The sequence below is a fragment of the Carassius carassius genome, chromosome 11, assembly GCF_963082965.1.
Source record: "Carassius carassius chromosome 11, fCarCar2.1, whole genome shotgun sequence".
NCBI lineage: Eukaryota > Metazoa > Chordata > Actinopteri > Cypriniformes > Cyprinidae > Carassius > Carassius carassius.
In genome coordinates, this window is record NC_081765.1 from 22,537,667 (window position 1) to 22,561,887 (window position 24,221).

The 24,221-nt window shown below is 37.5% G+C and overlaps 1 protein-coding gene across 1 annotated transcript in view; it reads right to left on the bottom strand.

Annotated features, from left to right (window-relative positions):
• Positions 1-9,756, bottom strand: part of LOC132153033 (FHF complex subunit HOOK-interacting protein 1B-like) — a 29,113-nt gene extending 19,357 nt beyond the window's left edge. Inside the window, exon 1 of the mRNA XM_059562145.1 lies at positions 9,568-9,756. The gene's annotated coding sequence lies outside the window, so the exon portion shown is untranslated. The remainder of the gene's footprint in view (positions 1-9,567) is intronic.
• Positions 9,757-24,221: the final 14,465 nt, after the last annotated feature.

Genomic DNA, 24,221 nt, shown 5'->3' on the forward strand with positions numbered 1-24,221 from the left:
TCAAAAAGACGTCCTGAAACTTGATACAAACCCTGTACAAAATACAAACCCTGAAGAAGTGCATTTGGCACAGAAATACTCCATCATATGTCCATCTCATTTTTTGAGACTTTGGTCATGTTTAGCATGAGAAGCAGTATATATATATATATATATATATATATATATATATATATATATATACACACACACACACACACACATATATATATATATATACATATACACATACACATCTGTTCAAAGGTTTGGGGTGAGCAAGTTTTTTTTGTTTTTTTTGTTGTTTCACTGTTTTTTTCTGGCAAGGATGCATTTAATTGATCAAAAGTGACAGGGAATAGAATAATGGATGCTGATAATTCAGCTTTGCCATCACAGGAATAACCAGAATGCTATGCTAACAAAAATGTGTTAGCATAGCACTCTGAGATAAAGAATTAATGTTTGAAAACAAAAAGGAATGAAAGGTTTAGCCATAAATAAAGCACACCAGTAGAATTCAGCACACTAGTACATCTCCGTATCAGATTCTCCAGCTAATCAATACTGTGTCTGGTGGAACAACTGCACCCATAACACAACAGGGGAAGAGACTCGCAACAGTAAATATTGTAAGCGGTTCCTACTGTATATTCATCTATCCATTCAACTGGCTCTCTGGCATTCCTGAAAACCTACTTGCAAACAGCATCTGTATCAATAGGCTTCATGTGATTTTACACACTCTCACAAGCAGAGCTGTAGCTGAGGTTAGAAAAGGCTCCGGTGCAGGTTGTACCAGTGGGCCCTGTTCGAAATTGTTTAATTTGTATGTTCGTTCTATTTATTTATTTGTGCGATTTACAGAACGTTAATTTTTTTTCAAGTTTGTAGGTGTCAAGGTACAGAAGCTGAATAATTAAATGTAAAATAAATAACAATGCATAGTCTTTTTGCTATAGTTTAGAAAATGTTAATAAAATATGACATGAACTCAGAGTTAAACTGCGTCAGAACAAATTAATCTTGATAATGTCAGATAACTTTGATAGAAAGGTATGTATTGGATTACAATCAACCAAAACTTCTGTTAGTATGACAATATTTACACAGCTATCAATACTTTGTTGAACAATTACCAAGCAATGCTTAATTTTGTTCAGTCTCCAGTATGAAAAGGTTGCATTAGCATAGCAATTCAGGAAAAAACACGCAATCAAAACATGGTCAGGTCAAAGTGTCTGAATAATTTTTGGTCCCAATTTTTTTTTATATCAATTTCACTAGTAGTCCACTGTATGAAGAAATTTTGGGTATAATATGTCACAGTTCGCTATACTCACTTACATGAATTAACTATAGTGTCCTGCACCTACTAGTAAAAAGCAAATATCAAAAATTATATCTGGTGTCTTAATAATTGTTTGTTTGACTGTGCATTAATTCTTGTTAAAACTACAAAGTAATTCAGTCAAGAGCAGTGAGTGATTTTCTTTTTTTTTCATTTTCTTGGATTAACATTACAGCAGCTAGTAGCTAAATTAGGTGCGGTGTCTTTAGAGACAATGAATGCATCCAATATAATACACATCCAAGATCTCAGTTTAGTGTTGCTGTCTTCTCTGCATGCACACTGAACAAAGCACGCGAGTAACCAGATACTCAGTTGAGCTTTTTCGCATCTTGTGTTTGAATGCTTTAAACTCTTTTGAATGAATTGGCAAGTGGCAAGATTTAAAAACACATGAAAATGATAAGCTTTCGTAACGACACACAGCAGTGGCCTGTCAACTCTCCTGATCGTCTTTTTAGGTTAGCTCCAGCCAGACGATTGAGACCGCCGGGGACCCCCCCTCAGCCGGGAGCTCCTATAATTGTCTTCCACCTTTCTCCCCACCAGCGACGGCTCTGCCCACGACTCTTCCTGTGGTCTCAACTAATGCAACAATACTTCTTATGTTATTATCAAAACCAGTGACACTTCATATTATCTTAGTAATCTTTTCAGACTTTCGTTTCAGTACAAAAAATAAAGGCAGGACAAATAACAAAAAAGACAACTCAAGAGAAATGTGCCACAAAAAAAAAAAATCAAAACAAACATTTTGGAGGAAGCAATGAACACATACAGACACTGCACCCTGCCATTTACTGAAACCTTCCTTGACTGTGACAAAAAGTAAGGCTTCCTTCCCAATGAGAACTCCCTCATCCCAATAAAGACAGTTCACAATTCCAATGACATAATGCTATAGAGACTGTCTCTTGAGGAAGGGCCCCTGTTCAAGGAAGTAACCATGTGTCACATACCCAAGGGGACACAAAGGCTTCATGGTACTGTAGATTGGATACTATGAGTCACAGGCAAATTCTACTACAGCAGGGTTCAATTTTCCAGACCAAGTCAAAGAACATCTACTTACAGTTTCTTGCCACAGAGGCAGTATGATAGCTTGGCATAGAATTTCCTTTAATTAGTTTAGTGTCTTTCAGTGTACACAGCCCAGCTAACCACTATTCCTCTGATACTCTGTCTCTCTCCCTTTTTGTTTAAGACTTGTAGTTTAGACTGCTTAAGTCAATCACTCACTAGTTATGTCACTGCCAATCATACTGTATGGCAGCTACAATGACTATGCTATTATCACCAACACATGCACATATTGTATTCAGTGCAATACAACTGAATTGCAGTAGGCAATTGCTGAATCTGTAGGCATATTCAAAAACAACATTACCATGACATTTATAGTCCATAATAAAGTTACATTTGGGTTAAAAATTTCCCTTGCAGAAGTAAGTTCTTTAGTATCAACAAAAAAAATGCTCAGCCTCTATGCTCAAGAATATTCCACAGTCAGGTTTAAGATAAAGGGTTTCTGCATGGGTTACGAATAGGGGTGTAACGATTCACTCGTTTTCTCGATGCATCAATTACAAACCCTGACGATTCATATGCATCGATCTTGAAACATGATATTTGAATCAGGAATAGGGCTGTCACTTTTGAGAAAAATCGAATTCAAACGGATATAGTATATCATGCAATGTATTCAAATATATTTGAATATCAATGGCTCTCTGCGCAGTCGAAAGCTGCCCATTTATTGCATGGACGGAGCAGAAATGTAAGTGTATAAATCATACGCACAGTTCTATTGAATGATAAATCTGTTTTAACAATGCTTATAAACCGAATGTACGAAGGAAACTGTTAAAATAACCACATCATTTACAACAGCCTTGAAATAAGAGCGCGAGGTTTATCTGATAATCAGACACATTAAAGTAGCATTCGTTTCTTTAGCAAACAGACATCTGGCGCGTTTTCTTTCAGAATTATCATTCGCTGATGGAGAGGAAAAGTTAAATAGCATTTTATTCTGTGAAAATTAGATAAAGAGAAGTGTTCTTGCTCTCATAGACGTGTCAGGCTTTATCTGCAGCTAAACTGAATAAAAGCAGAATGAACTGATGAACCGAAAAAAAAAATACAATAAATAATAACATTTATGAATGATGCAGTGCTAACTGACAACATTTATTAGAGTACAGAAACTATAAAGTATATTTTCTACCTTAATCTGTGCAGAAAATTTAAAATTAAATGTAGTAGCCTATATAAAACAATCATAAAATTGCCATTAGGAAAATATTATCGATAACAAATGATTATTGTCAAGCAGTGTATTTGATTTCTTACAGCAAATTAAAATAAAAAATAAATAAATAAAATACAAATAATAATTATGATAATAAATAGGCTACATACATAAAATGTTCGTACTTGACATTTCTGTCACTTCTGAAATGGCTACACCCCTGGTGTAACAATATTAGCTTATACATAATACTTTTAAAGCTCTTTTTTTAAATCGTGGCTTACATAAATTTTTACGTATGCCATGATGCATAATTAAACTAGCATTTAACAATGGACAAAAGTTTTTTTTGTTTTGTTTTTTTTAACCTATGGCCATAAAGGCTCTGTAATTTGCCCCCTGACTAAGCGTTTAAATAATTTAGGGGAAGCATTTAAATAATCCTGTGAATGCACTATAATCGAATCGAAATAAATAGTTCTAAGTTTGCAAAAATCATTCCTGAATCGAATCGAAAACCTATGAATCGTGAATCGAATCAAATCGCTGCCTACCCAGAGATTCACAGCCCTAGTCACGAAGGTAGATTTAAGACTTCTAAATATCTTTTTAGGGACCAAGTAAAGAAAATGTAAGGAATAAATGAATTTGAACACAATACATTAATATGTCAATTGTAACAATCTTGTATTAGCATGCCTCAAAGTTAAAAAATACAACTTCCAACAAATGTCCATTACATTTTAATTTGTAATGGACAAAAATAAATAAATAAAAATAAATCTACTTAATTCAAGTTTTCATACTCCCTTAACAGATGTTTGTTCTCGTTTAAGCATAAACTCAGAAAACAAGACTTCTCAGAAAACAAGACTTCATATGTTCAGTTTTCATCTCAAGTAAATGTGTTTTTTTAAGTATCTTCAGATATTTGTATTGGAAATCAGTAGAAAAAAAGACTGAGGAAGATATTATTTTTTTCTATGAGTTTAACACTTTCTTTTAATCTTAAAACTTATTTTTGTAGAAGGGTGAATTAAGGCTTAAGACCTGCAGATAGCATGATTATCACCTATAATTAAAATTAGGTGCCACACCAACACAAAGAATAATTGTGTGCTTTGTCCTAGTCTTACTTTATTGACATTGTAACTCACCTGCTTCACAAATCCCAAGATACATTTCTGGTAACTCACAGAGACAGTTTACCTACACGTTTCTACTCTAAGATCAGTAATTTTGTAAAGGTTTTACAAATGCTTTGCTGGCTACAACATTCCAGATTAACACAACTAGTGGTGTCATAATGGGACTAAACAGCGGAGATTATCTGAGCAGTCCAGAGTCAGTCAGCTCTGCCCCGCTTACTGACTGCTTAATGCCCCAGGGAGAACAGTCAGCTCCTTGTGTTTCACCCGGATTCCTTTATCGACCCTGAAACCACAAACACCAGAGATGCACACTACTGGCATATCAAGATTCACATCTATGTCTTTTAAAACATTAACAAATACAAACAGTTGTGACTCACAACAGGCACATGCAAAGAGTTTCTAAAAATAACTAAGAATCAATATATCATTGGTGAGGACAATCATGCTGAACCAAAGGATCATCTCGCAAGCAGTAAGGACACATAGAGGAGACACCTTCATCATGTGCGTAAACATGCATTCATAAGTCATTAATGCAAATGCGTACTGCTTACTCGGGCTCATAAACACCAGGACTAACAGTAAGAAGGGAGGTTCTAGGCCTTCCCTTGGCTGATCGGGTCAGTCATGTCATCATTTCATACATGTTCTTGCATTCAAAAAAAGCTAAATGCACAGAACATCATGAAATAGAATATAACACAATGCTTGCTTGTAAAGTTGCATTAAAATGCAATGTTAAGTGCTGAGGCTGTGAAAAAATAGCTTGAACATTTTAAATAAACTCAAATATACCAATTGAAATAATAAACAAAACATTTCAACATGAGATGTCAGTAAATTAAGTATTTACCAAAATGTTCTGTAAAAAACAGCATTATACTGACTACTGTATTTTCAGGAAAAGAAGTTGCACCTGGTTATAAGTTGCACCAGGTCAAAACTGTATCGTTGACCAAAAAAAAAAAAAGTTGCATTGGTGTGTGTGTGTATATAAGTCACATTTTATTATTACATTCAGAAATAATCTAAAATACCGGTAAACAAAAAGCATTTACATTATAAAGACTATAAACGCATATTACTACCCCTCACTCCACAACAAACCATTTTAATTTAAAGATATTCAGTACAGAACAGGAATGAAAGATATCAGTATATCAAAAACAAATAAAGTGGCATTCATTATTAACAATACGTATTAATGCCAAGCCTAAACAAATGTATTTAAACTGAAACTATATTGCATGTGCGAGATGTGCCAGAAAAATAAATTTGGGTCCGCATTACTCTTTCATTCGGTACAAATGCAAGTGTGTGTGCTCTACGCATGTTTTACATGATTCCCATTATTACATTATAAACATTGCTTTGAAATATAAGTTCCAGCACATTTTAGATAAAAAAAAGTGACATTCTGGAAAATACAGTATTTGTTTATGTAACAAAGCATAAAGCTAGAGATACAAATTGTGTAATAATTTGTCATATAAAACACACACTGCTGCCAAATGGCTTTGCATGATGACCTATATTATAGTGCAAGGCTGTCTGATAATGTGACAGAAGGGAAAAATGGGTGGAGAAAAAAAAGAGAGATAGAGAAGCAAATGGAGAGGGCTCTCTGTCTCTTTCTTACCGCCCTGAGGTCAATTAATCAATAGCCAGGTGTCTGTCCTGGCAGCTCACAGGTAGGTCTTAATGGTAGGTTAGCAGATCAGGAGCAGGTAAACTTGCAAGTGTAATTACTGGCATAACATCAGGGCACTCTTTTAGCTGATGAGGTGGTGGTAACATAATGGTTATGGATCTGTGCTGTTACCACTAAGTAAAAAGAAAAGGGGTTAACAAGATTACAGTTCTTCTCTTTAATCACTGTATCATCGATCGAGACATGTAACTCAACCTTGCACAAAACACACTACCCCTAAATTTACAGTAGTCTGTTCAAACAAGGCTGTTTTCGCCAAGATTTACGTTACTCTGTAAATCTAAGCCATGGTAAAACGAAAGGACATCTGAAATGCATCTTTACCACCAAATGCTAATACTTCCTTATGATTCAATTTTTTTAGAATATGCATTTACTTCTATTTTGGTATGTTTCAAATGTATGCCAATAAAGGTAAAAATAGAAAAGTTGGATCACAAGTAACCAAATGACTAAATTCAATGGAATCCAACCAGAGAGTGTTGACCACTGACGGTTGGAAATAATAAGAACAAGCGAACAGAGTTGTGAGAGAGAGTTTGTTTGCACTACAGGTCATATTCATTCTTTGGGTTGTAATCAACAAGAGTTCAAAGTTCAGTAATTCTGACACTGAAATTAGTTTATGACTGCTGTAGCATTTGCTGAAGGGAAAAAAAAATCACTCAAGCAAGTGTGTGTATGAGAAAGATACGGTAGATGAAGAGAGTCTGAAGTACATCTTTACAAGAGCACACAAGTTTATATGGTTTTATGGCACAGAAATCTTGCTCTAGTATGATTGAGCAAAAGTATGATTGAATCAGGGTTATTGTGACGTGAAATAAAATATTTTAAACACTTAAAAATATATTTTACTTTAGCTAGTTTATTTAGTTTAACTGAGATAAAAATTTACCAAAAAAATAAATAAAAAAAAAGGAAAAACAAAACAAAAAGAATTACTAAATCTTTAACTAAAAATAAAACAAAACCGAAAACATAAAAAATTGTTGATTAAAAACTAATATGATCTAATTTATACTACAATAGGGATGGGACGATAACCGGTTTTATTGATAACCGTGATAAAATGTGCTGAAGGTTAGTAATATCGTTTAAAAATGAATTATCATTAAAACCGTGTTTGATTATCGCGGTTTTAATAACTCACTATTAAATCATGTCCAGCCAGCAACAGTCTGACGCAAGCGCAGCGCACAATGTTTTTTTTTTTTTTTTCGAGAAGGAATGGCGAATGTCAGTGACTTTTCTATGCTTTTCTATGCTTCTACACTTTTCATTGTAAGGAAGGAAATGCCACAGAATTTAATCTTTCTTTAAATTAAGTGCATAGAGTTGCTTGTTTTATTAGTTGTTTGTTGATTATTAAATATAAAACTTGCTGAAATGTTTTCAGTGTGAGCATCAACTATTTTTGAACACTTTCATCTCGTTTCAACAAAACCGTGATAATATTGATAATCGTGATAATTTTAGTCACTATAATCGTGATATTAAATTTTCATACCGTCCCATCCCTATACTACAATAACACTGGACTTAATCATTATAGACATCATCATTTCCTAGTAAAATGTTTTTAAAAAATGGGCTTTACACAAAATTTGTTACAATAAGATGAAGGGTGAGAATCATTAATACTGTCTTAGATAAAAGTAATGAATAATGAGTAGCTGAGGAATCCCAGCACCTACACCTGAAATAATGAAATACGAAGCTAAAACCTGTTAAACATTGAATAAGACAGCAGAAAGAACCCTGAGATTGAACCTACTAGACCAGGGATCAGCAACCTTTTCGGCATGACGTGCCATTTTTTATTTTTATGGTTAACCACTGTGCCAAGTGTGCACAGCCCCCCACCCCACCCACCCCGATATAATTCTGTATTTAAACGGTACATACACAAATTTTTTATTATACGATAAAAAAAAGTTTTTTTAACGTTTAATCAACGTTAATGCACTGCTTTAATTGATGAACGTGCACACACAGACACACACACACACACCACTCGCACACAGAGATCTGAGATCGTGCTGTGCAAAAAGTAGCATTCAGAAGCTCATAAACCTATGATTCGATACTGAATCGCTACATTATATTTCTCAACAACAAAGGGGCAAAATCGCTTCATTGTCTGCAGAGAGAGACAATCTATTTCCTCTCATAGATATAGATCATATATTCAATCCAGGAATCAGGAAAACGGTCTACTCTCACATTTGAGGATAAATAGAGTGACTTCATGGATAGTCTTCATATGAATGACACATTCCAACAGAAGGACTCAAAAAAGCTGCTTCCACGAATGCTAATGTTGTAGCCATAATCATATACATGAGAGATTGCTTTCAACCACACATCACATATGTATGAAAAAACTATCATAGTCAGACTTAAGGTTTTTGACTCATTCAAGAACATGTTAGTTACAAGGACAGACCACATGATTATAAATTATTTGGACTGACATGATGCATCATAGCTAAGGGTTGAGTACTCACGTTACATAACTTAACAGTCATTTTAAAGCCAAGGGTTCATCACTTATGACAACATACACATTTTACAGAGCAAACCTGGGACCACACCACTTACCATAATTATACTGAGGAGGACAAATGCCACTTATTAAAAACGCGACAACAAAATCGCTGGTTCATACCAAGAAGCTGACCTAACGTCACAAATACCTAACCAGCTGTCAATCACATATTCAAGTTTATGCCAATGCAGCTCTCTTTCTCACTCCCAGTGTAAGTATGTGTCACGCTACACATTCCCACGCAGTAATATGTCGTTTTTAAACACACGAACTGGGAACTGAACAGTTAAAAACCGTTATTCTATGTGGTTGTGTTAAGTGGAAGCCAAAAATCTAGATGCTTCCACCATGATCGTGGTTTATAGGCTGTACGTATATTTTCTTTGACTTCCAGTTATATCTCTCGTCTCATCTATTTGTGGAGTTGCGATGTTAGCCGCACAGTGAGCTCTCGGCGGGTCAGATCTGATTTGACGCTGTCCGTTGAGCTCGCGAACCGAGCGGGAAACGAACAGTGACGAGATCACACAGCGAGATTCAACCGTTAAAACCGGAGCAAAAAATACTTACGCAAGCACGTGCTGTTTTCCACTTCGTCCTCCGCCGTAACTTGTCTATCCTGACACAGCGAATCTCAGAATTGTCAACCTCTCCCTTCGTCCCGCAGCCATCTTTCTCCTCAGATTCCACGGACACACCCACGCGCACGGGACGCCATGACGTAACACGGGAGGGTGGCTGCCATGGCGAGAAGTCGGTTGTTTTCATAGACAGTAAAAGAAATGGACACAGCGACCCCATTGGATTCAACGGAGAAAAATTAAGTCGATTAGAACATAGACAGTAAAAGGAATGGACACAGCGACCCCCATAGAGCATCACAGTCCCGCCCACAGCCCGAGAGAGCTTTGGTGCCGGAAGTAAATTTCCCATTCATTTCTCCCATTGACTTTCGGAAAAATCCGTATTTATAGAGTTTTAGAGCATGTCTGAGGATAACCAGCTACGGCTGAACTCGTAAGCATACAACATATCATTTCGAGTGAAAAAAGTAAGAGAAAATTAAAAAAAGGTACAAGACTGTGTACATATTTTCATTTCGAGCGAAGGAACTACTCATCCCATAAACCACCGCGCCTCACTGAATTCGACTGAAGCCCACAGCCGCGAACGAGCCTTTTGAGCGACTTCCAAATCTAACGACGGCCGCTCGAACTTTTTCCTCCAGTGAATTTTATTTTATATAGTGAATGTGCAGTAATAGCAGTTCTTTCAGTATTAATCGTGTAAATAAATAGTGTTTTATATAGGTATCGTGTATTTTATATATTGTGTGCGTGTTTGAAAGCGGTTAACGATAACGTCAGCAACATGGTGCAGTGCTTTGTACCTGACTGAAATCACCACTCAGTAGTCAACACATGTCGTTGCCATTACACAAATGTTCAGTAAATGCACAAAAAGGTATGCCTAGGCTAAATATTGTTTTGACAGTGGCATCATAAAATGCTTGATATGACTTGATATGAAGGCTACAGTAGCCTAGCTAAAGTGGACGATAATGCTAACTAACGTTACCAACCTCCCTGCAAAACTCACCAAAACTTTGTAGGTCTTGTCCCTCATGCTGGCCCTTACTAAACCCACAAGCTGACCCTCGGACACGCTACACTCAACTAACGTTACACACCCTATCTAAAGTGTTTTTCACCCCTTTGAACACTTGTTTTCCTCCTTGAAAAAATCCATCATGGCAGCCAAGGAGCTCATGATTGCACTGATAAGTCTACCGTGCAAAAACGCAACACAGGTTTTTATTTTATTTTTTTATTAATGATCTTCAGTTTTCACGGACCTTCGCGGGGTTTAACCAGACAGTTACACGAGTTCCAACAATCAGATGCATCACTGTGGGATTGTGGGATTGTTCAGGATTGTGGGTAATGAAGTACTTATCCAAGACATCGCGAATAAAAGGCATTTATCTCAAAACAAGGTTAGTGCCCCATGAACTTTTGGCGTTTATATGAGCATATACTATCGCTTAGTACAGCCGTAGCTGGTATAAGTCTACCATGTATGGTTACGTTTTTATGGCTTATTTCCCTAATGTCAATGCAGAAATTGTATTGAATTTTTACCTCCGGCACCGGCTGTGGGCGCGACTGTGATGCTCTATTGGAACTTAATTGAGACAAGTGAAGCCCATTTTTAGCACTTACGTTTCTGACGCGCAGACTCAAACTAAGCTTGATGACGTCAGCAACCTGTCTGACAGATGTAAATCTTCTAGTAGCTGTGCGTGCAAACTGCCATCCATCGTTAATCTTGCAGAGATGGCGAGCTTGAGCGGGGAGTTCTTTGGCGTGAGTGAGCAGGAGTAAGTATTCTGATTAATTATTTTGTATAGTATTTTAAAATGTAACGCCAGGGCTTGTATGGGCTTCTCTCTTGACGTCTCCCCAATTGCCTGCGAGCTTCTCCTCCTGTCTGTATGGTAATTTCTCTACTGTGCGACAGAGAGTCGAGTGGTTATGACGCAATCGTTAGCCTATTTTTTTTAAAAACTGTTTCTACGGGGCCATAATGTAACATAGAAGGTAATGGAGCCCTATATACATTGTCGTGTATCTTTAGAAATAAATAATGGACAAATGGAGTCTTTAAACGCCTCCAATGTAAAGTTATTCGCTGTCAAAGTGACGCCAAAATGAATGGGAGTCAATGGGATGCTAACGCAAGTGAAGTTCTGCTACAAGCTGGCGGCACGCGGCGGACTTCAACTTCCGATCGACTTCCTTCCCGCCTGGATTAGAAGCACACACTTCCTGGGGGTCGGGCGTACTGCGCAGACTCAAACTGAGCTTCATGACGTAGATGTCACGTGAGCAACCTGTAAGTCTTCTAACCGCTGTGCCAAGAGAAATCTGAATAACCCACCGAATCTTGCAGAGAAGGCGAGCGTGAACAGGAGCAGATTTTGGTAAGTATTTTGATAGATTATCTCCCTTGACTTTATACCTCCACGTACCCCCGATAGCCTCATAGACAGTAAAAGATTGCCTGCGAGCTTCTCCTCCTGTCCATACAGTAATTTCTCTACTGTGCGACAGAGAGTCGCAGGTTATGACGCAATAGTTAGCCTATTTTTTACAAAAACTGCTTCTACAGGGCCATAACATAAGATACAAGGTAATGGAGCCTTTTATACATTTTCGTGTTTCTTTAGAAATTATTAATGGACAAATGGAGTCTTTAAACACCTCAGATGTAAAGTTATTCGTTGTCAAAGTGACGCCAAAATGAATGGGAGTCAATGGAATGCTAACAGCAGGTGGGGGTCCGCTAGCCAATGGCGACGCCCAGGGCTACTTCAATAAAATATGAAACCCTGCCCCCCTGGTTGTTTTGCTCGGAGCGCCACCACCAGTGAAATCGGAGAATTGACGAAGTGGCGTATGAATATTAATTAGATCACGATGACGTTGCGCTGGTTTGTAACAAGACACTATGCCTAATTAATATTCATGGGTAAAATGAGTCCACCGCTGTGGAGAACAAAAAAAACAACAACCGACTTTTCGCCATGGCAGCCACCCTCCCGTGTTGGTTGTTTTGCTCGGAGCATCACCACCAGTGAAATCGGAGAATTGACAAAGTGGCATATTAATATTAATTGAAAAATTAAACATATTGTATAAATGCTGCCACCAAGTGGTAATACGTGATGTATTTTTACCTCCCTAATACATGCCTTCAGGAGCACGACTGTTTTTTTTTTTAGGAGAAAAGCGGTACAGCTGTATTTTTCTTTTATAAAAAACTAAAGACTCTTCGGAGATATGAAGGATGCAATACTACTGACTGTATAGGTACTCAAGATTAACATGAGATTGACAGTGTTATGTCCCCTTTAATCATATTAACATGTATGTTTATCGATTTGTTTGTGTGTGTGTGTGTGTGTGTGTGTGTGTGTGTGTGTGTGTGTGTGTGCCTTGCTGTTTTGATCTCCCTCAGAAACTAACCTTTATACTGACTGGATGTACTGTTTTTGGTTTAAACCAAACGATTCGTTCGCAAACCGGATATCACTACACTGCAGTGTTGTGAACTTGCTCACAACAGACCCAGAAGAGAAGACAATGCTGAATAAAGTCATAGTTTTTGTTATTTTTGGACCAAAATGTGTTTTCGATGCTTCAACAAATTACCTTTCTGGACATGGACAGTATACCATACATAGAAAAGAGACTCTGGGTGTGCATATGAAAATCTGGGTGTGCCACATTTATTGTCAGATTACTGTGCAAAATTATGGGATAGTATTTTTGTCGCACTGCTTCCGTCCAACCATACTCCTAGTGGTAATTTGCAGGTCGTGTCAAAATGTAGTTAATTGTTAAATGTAATAATTTTCTTCCAAATACGATAATTTTGAACTTCTGGTACGATACTTGGACATTTCCAATCTGGCAACACTGTCTGTTGATGTTGGGCCCGGGGAGGGAGAAACATCCTCAACAGGTGTAACGTTAGGCCTTGTTTCCGGCAGAGAGCTGTAATCGGGCCTTAAAAGTTAGGCGCGACAGGACCCGAGCCCGACAGGTTTCGGCCTGAGCCCGACAAGTACATTTTGATTGACAGCTTTTTAAAGCCCGAACCCGTTTACAGCCCGACATTATTTAAATGTGCACACGCACACAGCTCTTTTGCCTTCGTCAAAAATGAGACATTTATTCATGTTTTAACATAATTTATTAATAACTAACGTAGACTACACCACTTGGAAGTTGGAATAAAGAAATAAAATAAATCCTCTGTGACATCTTAACATCTCAGCACTCTAAATAGACATAGGCTCCTTTAGCCTATAAATAGACCAACGCACCAATAAAAACTAGTCTTTTTTTAACAAATTAAATTAAGATAAATTTTAAATTAAGATGGGTATTTGGCAATAACGAAATTAAGATAAAGGCTCTGGATTTTCTTCGCCACTAGCATCTGAAATTTAATAAAAGAATAATGCCAACATTAGCGTATATAGCCTACTCTGTCCACATTATGCATTTAAGACTCAATTAATATTTAGTTTTCATTTAAAAAAACTTTATTACTCACAGCGATTAGGCTAAGCCTACATGTTTTTGGAAAATGATTGAATCCACTGTATGGCTTCAGCGTGTTCCTGCGCTCACTGATGGTGCGTCATTATTCACTCATTATTCTCATTATAAACACGGTCAAAACTTTTCCACCTCAGACTTTGCTTTAGTTGCTGGTGCAACCAAAACGTAATCGCCAGAGGCGAGCCTCCGTTACACCTACTCAGCATCCATTTTCGCATCTTTCTCGCGCTAATCGAAACACATCACATGACCGCTCGTTTACCTCGCAAACCGGAGCGCAAGCCTGAGCCCGAGCCGAGCCCGCGTAAGATGATATAAATTAAGACCGAACCCGTCGGGTCCCATCGGGTTCGGGCAAAGATCTTAAGCTCTAGTCCGGCTGTCCATCAAGCCGAGGTTTTTTGCTAAAAAAAAAATTAAGAAAGGAGCTCTGCGACATATTGGTAGCTAGCAATGTGCAATCAAAAATTATCTGTTTATATCATAGACTGCTGGGGTCACAGTCAGCTGCTGTTTGCTGATTGGTTGGCAGTCCGAATGTCGGCAGATATATTTTAACAAAAATAATTTAAAATGTAAATTACATTTTAACATTTTGAGCAGTATTGCACCATATATTGGATTCTTATTTCTGTGCCATACCCTGAGAGTATGATTTAGAATGTTCAGTGGCGTCACAGAACTTCCAGATTCAAGCAGCTTTCGCGCATTGGCTGGCACTGAGCCAGAGACGGACGCGCTCAGCGCTTGTCATATATCACAATTAATATGCAGTGTTTTCAACCACATAATGTTTATTTTAGGTTTCATACATATGAATATAATCACTCGTAAAACAATACATTGGTAGTTCCCAGCCGGCATTTCAACGTTGAAACAACGTCAGGTACCATGGTTGAATGAACGTTGAATTACCTTTCGAGTCGGGGGGGATTTCTAACTGGGAATATATATATATATATATATATATATATATATATATATCGATATATATTATATAAAATCTACTGTTGGGTAAGTACATTTTGTATTATTTGATTAACGTGCTTGAGTTTTACTTGTTTGACACAAAGGAACCGAGAGGAATGATGCCCACATTGTCAACTGAAATTCACTTAGTATGGCTAAAATTCGCTAACGTTAGAAAGCTAAAAGTTACTTATTGATGTAATTTTTATTGGTACGCTTTAATTATTCAGGGGACATCACAGCCCTCCTGTCTTATCAGAAATGTCCTGTTCACTTTCTCACAGTTACACACCCAGTTAAGGGTGTTTCTCAACGGCAACACATTAAAACACAACATCTTTTATACAATAAAAATAAAATCTAATGCATGTTAATTACCTTTTTCTAATGTTTCATTCATGATTCATTCGTTTTGTTCCAAGGTTTTTTATTTATTTTTTATTTTATTTTATTTTTTAGCTGTAGACCATAAAGATATTTTGAAAATAAGTGCATGTCATTTATCTCAATTTTTTTATTTTATTTATTTTAAAAAGAAATGTATTCTCTTCCCTCAGATGCTGTGAAGAGGTGGAGACTCTGAAATTGATGCAGCGATGGCAGAACACCTGAAGTTCGCTCCAGGAAGAGATGGGGGTGGAAGTTACAAGAAATGAGCCAAACTACTGTAATGTGTTTAAGGGATAGTTCACCCAAAAATGAAAATAGTCATAATTTTCTCACCCTCATGTTACGATCATAATAATTTTTCCTACAATGGCAGTTAATGGATTGTGAGATCTGCTTGGTTACAAATATTCTTCCAAATATCTTTGTGTTTATAAGACAACTGTGTAAGTCAATGACAAGATTAATAAAGACATGATAAAAAGAAACCATCTTTTAACATTTTAGTCGAAAACACGTGAACGCATTCTCAGAAATGTAATATTTGAATTCATGTTGGTTCTATATAGTTTAACATCATTTACGCTACTTTGATTTTATAAATATCAATGATTTCAAACATATTTTATGACGAGGATCTTCTATGTTTTATGATTTTCTTGTCACATGACAACAATGGCTCCTGCAAGGTGGTTATGCCACGTTCAAATATAATATTCTTAATATTATTTATATGATTAAAGTATTTAAAAATAAATGCAATTAATAAAAACATTAATAAACAAATACTGCGAAAATATACATTTTTGACAATAATAATGGACTTCAAGATTTCAGCACTTTTTATTCAGTGATGACCCTCATTAAATCATATTTCTGATGAAAATGGTAGGGCTGTAAACTTATTTCAGAAATCCAAAATGGATACAAAGATTACATTGAAAAACTAATTTTTTAAATAGATTTTTATCATCTTGAAGATTCTTATTTGTCATTGACCCAGTAAAGCAAACGTGAAAACAATATCGTCATAACATAGAAAGGTATACAGGTTTGAAACATGAGGGTGAGTAAATGACAGAATTTTCCTTTTTGGGTAAACTATCCCTTTATATAATAATTCAGTATTTTGTAATTGGTATTTTAGTTTGGTTAACAGATGCTAAACTGTTCAAAAACAATAAAATGTGCTAAATCAGAACATGCTTCTTTTTTGCATATGTCCACAAATAATGTGTTATTGTTTGTGATGTACACTTGATTAAGGTGTTTTATGGATGTTCAGGTCTGACTGGACCGATCTTGAACTTTTGTCAATATGTGTTAAACCTAAAGACATAATTGATTGCCTTTCACGATGTTACACAGTGGGTGTGCGATTATTTTATATGCAGGCTTATATATACATACACTTAAACTATGCAGCAACGCATTTAAACATTTAAACGACGACGTCCAGAAATCGACGCATTTGGACGTTCAGAAGACGACGCATTTAGACGTCCAGGAGACGTGCAGAAAAGACGTGCAGTTCACGTCCAGAAGACGTCAAAGACGTCGGTTCAACTTTCATTTTGGAACTATTTTTCAACCATGACGGGACGTGTCGGACGGACGTCTTTTGACATGTTTGCTGGGAACCCGACAGCCTCGTGCATATAGTGTGGTTGTGCTTCGGGTGATCCTTGAAAGAGTCCCAGCACTAGGTCCTTTCTAACGCAGTCCCCTCCACTCTCTCCCACTTGTGCACTTTCTGTACCGTCCTGTATAAACATTTACATTTAATCATTTAACAGACGCTTTTATCCAAAGCTACTTACAAATGAGAACAATAGAAGCAGTCAGGTCAACAAGAGAACAACAACAGTATACAAGTCACCTTTATTTATATAGCGCTTTAAACAAAATACATTGCGTCTGTAACGGAGTTAAAAATGCACTTTAATAATTCTTATTCTCAAAATTAGTATCTGTGAATTTCATTTATCATTTAATGATTTTATTGAATATCTGTGAATTTTATCTCTTTGAGTTATTTTTATTTATCTTTACTTTTGCGAATGTTTCCCGTGGAAATTACCCTATCTGCACACTATCCCTTCTGTACCTCCTAAGCTTCCGTAGTGCTCGCTCTCCCTCAGTCTCGTTTTGCACTGCTGAGGGTAAGCTGTGAAGAAATGTGCTGCTAGGCTAATGTACTGTTTTCTTTGGAAATTGAATCATTTAAGTTATAACTTTCAATGCATATTGTCTGATGTTAATACAATAATGCGATGTAGCAGTTTTGTGTTAGTTTGACCGCTAAAATAATTATTAGCAGTGTTTTCATATTCAGTTTCTAGCCGCATTTTACCACGGCAGGCGGGCCTTCTCATGTGAACAATGTAGCTCGTCGGAGATTTCAGCGCTCCTTTTGTGTAGAGTAAACGCTGTATTTTTGTATGTTTAGGAAGCAGAAGTACAGTAAGAGGAGTCCAGAAGGCAATTAATGTGCATTGTGTTCTACAGGTATGCGTTTTTCTTTTGTTTATTAATGTAATTTTCGTTGTCTCTGTTACCACACACTTTTTATTCAGCCCACTAAGTGTTGCTGTTATGCTATTTTCTTTAAGGAAACATATGTACTGTGTTTATGGATTTGTTGCATTTTATGCTTGATATTTTCTGGACTTAGTTAATGATTTTCTGTGAGTAATGTGCACACTGAGCAAAATACCTCATGTAATGTTAAAGTAATGTATTTGTAATGTATTCTAAATACATGATGTAGATTATTCTGGTGAATGAAGTGGCTCAGTCTCGTTTTGCACTGCTGAGGGAAGCAGAAGTACAGTAAGAGGAGTCCAGAAGGCAATTAATGTGCATTGTGTTCTACAGGAGCCAATAAATTGTGAAAAAAGAAGTCATCTCGTGAGTCGTCCTTCATATACCCTAACCGAGGCCGTTACACGTCAAAGCAACTGAACAACATTCATTAGGAAAACAGTGTCAATAATGCAAAAATGATAGTTAAAGGCAGTTCATCATTGGATTCATTGATGTCATCTCTGTTCAGTTAAATAGTGTCTGTGCATTTATTTGCAATCAAGTCAACGATATCGCTGTAGATGAAGTGTCCCCAACTAAGCAAGCCAGAGGCGACAGCGGCAAGGAACCGAAACTCCATCGGTGACAGAATGGAGAAAAAAACCTTGGGAGAAACCAGGCTCAGTTGGGGGGCCAGTTCTCCTCTGACCAGACGAAACCAGTAGTTCAATTCCAGGCTGCAGCAAAGTCAGATTGTGCAGAAGAATTATCTGTTTCCTGTGGTCTTGTCCTGGTGCTCCTCTGAGACAAGGTCTTTACAGGGGACAAGTGTCATGACAAGTCTCAGTTAGTGTAGTACAGAACGCATAGCCAGGTTTTTTATTTATTTATTTTTAATATGAAAGACAAGAAAAGAAGGAAAAGTGCTAGTATTAGCTGGTTAAGTAATGGCGAAAAAGATGGGTCTTTAGATGTTTCTTGAAAATGAGTAAAGACTCAGCTGTTCGGATTGAGATTGGGAGGTCTTTCCACCAGCTGGGCACAGTCCAGGAAAAGGTCCGTGAGAGTGATTTTGGACTTCTTTGGGATGGCACCACAAGGCATCGTTCACTTGCAGAGCGCAAACTTCTGGAGGGCACATAAGATTTAACCAGTGAGTTTAGGTATGTTCACAATGTTTGACAATAATTTTGATATTGTGAAATATATTTAACTGAAAACTGAATGCAAAATAAATCACACAATATTTTACTTTACAGTTCAGTAACAGTGAGGTTGGAAACAAAGTGGACAACACTATTCATTAAACACTTATTTAATGTATTCAGATGAAAGTTTACAATTCACAAATTATTCACAAGCAGTGTTTTCAGAGCCCCCAGTTACACCGTTTTAATCAGAACACTAGCATTACAGTATAGTAAAATAAGTAAAATCTAATTCAGTACATTTTTAAGTACAATCAAAACCTATCTCAAAAGGTCAAAGCATCTCTACCAGAAGTGACAGTGCAATGTAGTGGATGAACAATTTCTTACCAATGTTTCAAGAATAAGCTGGATCCTTGATGACTCTACAAGGGGAAAGAAGAAATGGTTTACTGAAACATTCTTAAAAAGCAGGATTTCATTTTATACCATTTCTTTAAACCATTGGTTCTCAATCTTTTTATACCAAGTACCACTTCAGAAAATATTTGTTATTAAATATTAAGTTCCACCATAATGACCAACATTAAATTTCAGCAGTGTAGTAGGCCAAACTATTCAGCTACAGCTCTACAGTTAAAAAATGAGGCAGTTTTATTCTAATAAGAATATTTATTGTTGTCAGCCACTTTACCATGGTAAATACAGTTTGAACATTATCACTACACTGTGCTTACATAACGTACAGGTAAATGAAAACTTAAAGTTTAAATTAAAATGCGTTATAACAAAAGTTACATAACTTTACTGTACATTAACTGTACTTAAATGTACAAAAAAACCTTACTCAAAGATTAAATTAAAATGTATTAACATTAATATTTAATTTAGTGATTCACCTGCATAACCACTAGAGAGGGGCCTGACACTGAGAACCACTGCTTTAAACAATCCTAATTCATTTTTAAATTCATTTTCATTAATTCATTAAAATTGTACATTTGCACTTATGTTTCAGAAAACACTTTGAAACTATTATTAGAATAAAAACATATATAACACACCTAATGCATGTGTAACGACTATATATTACCTAAAAATCATTCTTTTTTTTGGCGGACTTTTATTTTGACGGGTGGTTTGGTTTCCAGGGTTGAGTGTGCGTGAAAAAAAGAGAAAAGAAGAGCGCGGCATGTAAGAGACGCACGGAGAAGAGAAAGTGAGTGTTGTGTCGTGTTTTTGAGAAGCTCGTTCGATAAAGTAACTTAAACGGAAGATAATCAGGGCTTTAGTCGAATACAGGACGATATAAAGTGAGTTTTGTTCCGCATTTCGTAGTTTTTGTGTAGTTTTGATCTGTGAATCGCATTTCATTGGGCTGCTGGAGTGACGCAGTAATGTTTTGTGAAGGCTACAAGAACTGTGAGTGCATTTAAAGTACAAATTTAGCCTGATTGGGGACGATTGAAGAGATTTTTCACATTTTTGTTGAGCTTTTGACTTCTTTCATCTTGTTCGAAAAGCACTCTTACGAATTAACGTTTCAACCAGACTGGTCACGTGTATTTGAGTGTTCGGCAAGTGTCATCGCACGTGAGATGGGAATCGATGCTTGCAGTTGGTGCTGAACATATTTTTTTTTGAGAAGATTTGAGTTTAAGACTATTTTGTATTACCCTGCCATCCAACGACATCTCAGTTCGACACATCTCCGTTTGTGTATCCCAGTTTGATACATTCTAGTTGATATCTCATTTTTGATTCATCTCCATTTGATTCACTTACTTTTCGACTCATTTTGATTTACTATTTTTTTTGTTGGACATTTCATTAAGTTTGAGTGATATTGCTGCGAAAACCTCAAGTTAATTTCAACGCACGCTACGTCAAGACAACTTTTCAATTGATTCCTTTTTGATATTTTTGATCTGAGGATAACTGAACTGTGAGAGTTCAGTTGAACTACAGAACTCAAATGGACTGAGTGAACACATAAAGGGACGTTTCACGTAAGTGCTCTTCCAGATGTGAAATTTCATTGTACCATTGTTGATGTTGTTTTCCAAATGTGATTGTTTGATCATTTGAAGTTGATCGTTTGAAAACTGTGAACTCATCCTAACTGGTGTTTACAAAAGTGACAAGTGTTTTTTATTTTATTGTTATTTTTTTTAGTGAGATTTACCATTGTACAACTGAATGGTTTAGAGCTTTTACATTGAAAGTGTTTGTGTTGTAGTGAGTTTAAAAGAAAACACAAAGACCATACATTTTATTTATTTTCTTTTATTTTGTGATTATCAACCCTGAATTAACACCTGATTACAAGAAAGAAAAGTACATAGAGAATAAATATTGTTTAATTTTCGTACTTACCTGCTTTGTACCTTTTTGTTTAGAGCTGTCAAGGAGTAGGGGCATCTCAGCTACTTTATTAGACCAGGGGAGGGAGGAGTATATTAAACTTTCTGATACATTTAATATTGCTTCAGGAAACCATCTTGTTACGTTTACTCATACTGAAGCCTACCCTCGTCGGTCTGTACATTTTAATAGAGTAGGACACAACATACATACAGTTAGTGTGTAAGGAGATTAAAAGCACTGAAAGCGGGGACTAAGATCTTTACGTCATTCAGTCTTCCGTGGCAGCACTAATAAAATTCCCCCTACAAGACGAGTTAAATACTCGCTACATAAGTGGCGTCACGAACAGGATCATACTTAGCCTAGTTTTGTTGTTGTTGCACTATTCTGTCCCAGGTACTTGAGCAAGAAGAAAAATGGCAGAACTGGAAGAATTGAAGAAGGAGTTTGCTGAAATGCAGAGGAGGTTAGCGGAGCAAGCTGGGGCATTGGATCATGCCAGAACAGAACAGCGAGAAGCCCTGTCATTGGCCAGTGCAGTAATGGAGCAGCAAACAGCCACTCGTGCAACTCCAGCAACGATCTATATCCCAAGAGATCATAAACTTACAGATTTCACTGACACCACAAAACCCGGAGAAGGAAGTGTAGAAGAGTGGATTGTCTCTATGAAATCAGCCTTTCGAGTCATGAAGGTGCCAGAAGAGGATCAGGTGGAGCTGATAAAGCAGCACTTAAAGGGAGAAGCTAAAGATACTGTGAAGTTCATGATGGAAGAAGTGGATAACAGTGTGGAGTCCATCTTCCAGCTGCTCCAGGAAACCTATGGAGACAAGGTACCTATTGGCACGAGGTTGAAAGACTTTTATGATCGAAAGCAAGCACCTGGTGAGACCATACGCACCTATGCTTACGATTTACGAGAAAAGCTCTACAAGGTGAAGCGCAGAGAGCCCAGACGAGTTTCAGATGAAGAGAGTGTTCTGAAAGAGCAGTTAGTCCTTGGACTGAGGAATGATTTCCTAAGGAGAGAGATGAAACGAAGGGTCAAGGAAGAGAAACGCTTGACTTTTGCACAGCTGATGCAGGACGCCATCACATGGTCTGAGGAAGAGGAAGCACAACCTGAAGGTAACCTGAAAACTCCTGTGCGTGCGAGAGTGGCAGTTCACACTACAGTTGCGACTGGTGACAATCCATCCTCACTGACATTAGAAAAGTTGGACGAGGCAATAGAGAAGATAGCTGCGCAACAGGAAGAATTGTACAGAATTGTCCATAGTCAAAGGAGAGTTGATTCCCAGCCGGGTGTTATGAGAAGACAGCCACTGAAAAAACAGTGAAGGGCAATATATCTGTTATACATGTGGGCAACCAGGTCACACCAGTCGACAGTGTAGGCAGCTTAAGGAGCTTGGTAACCGGGGCACTGCGTCATCACAAATGGCGGAAGTATCTGAGGTGTTAAAAGGAGCTTCGTCGGGTGACATGGCAAGCACCAGTGAGCCTTCAGTAATCCGGAGTCATACAGCTGACTGGAATGCAGATATGGCACCAGAAACACTTAAGGATAACGCTTTTGGAGACTGTTTGACAGTGGATGTGAAAATAGCAGGGGTGCCAACCAAATGCTTGTTGGACACTGGTTCAGAGGTCACCACCATTTCAGAGTCTCACTTTAAACATCATTTCGGAGGAAAGGAGATACAGTTGTCGTCTGCTAACTGGGTGCGCCTCACTGCTGCAAACGGACTAGACATTCCTGTCCTTGGATGTCTACAGGGAGATATAGAGTGCATGGGAAGTCTGCTTCCAGGGAAGTGTGTTTTCGTGCTCACAGATTCGAACCCCGACGTGAAGGAGATTAAGGGATTGGCTGGAATTGTGGGGATGAATGTGCTTAGTGAATTGAAAAACCTTGTACTGTCTGGAAAGGATTTGGATAAGGAGAGCAAAGTGAACCAACGTGCAGATGCTAACGTCAGATGAGTGATAGCAAAAGTAAAAAAAGATGAAGGACTCTTGGGCCCAGAAGGAAGGATAGGATTTGTTAAGGTGTCTGGGAAGCAAGTTGTGATAATCCCACCCTTAAGTGAGAAGATTGTGGAAGGCCACTGCAGTATACCTCATCAGGTGAAGCATCAAGTGTTGGTGGAGTCCACAGGTTCTGTTACTCTTCCAAAGGGATTGTTAGTAGCCAATGTGCTTGCAAGCCCAGAAAAGGGTAAAGTTCCGGTGCGAGTGTTAAATCTATGTCAAGAAACCATCAGGTTGATGCCGAGGTCCAGGATTGCAGTTGTGTCTAAGCCTCAAGAAGTAGTCCCAAAGCAAATTGTGGAATTTGAAGAGGATGATGATGAGCTACGTGTTAAACAACATGTACAGTGCAGCATTAAGATTGAGAGCCAGCCTGAACAACTGTCAATTCCTGTTCAGATGAATCAGGACGGATTGTCTGAGATGCAACGAGAGGAGTTAAATGCTCTGCTGACACGTTACAGTGATGTTTTCTCCAAGAGTGACATAGACTATGGATACACAACAACAGTGACACATGGCATACCTACCGGAAATGCACAGCCAATAAAACAACGCCATCGACGAGTCCCACCTCACGTTTTCCAAGAGTTCAAGAGACATGTGCAGGATCTTGTCAGTCAAGGGGTACTGAACGAGAGTCGCAGTCCGTGGGCCT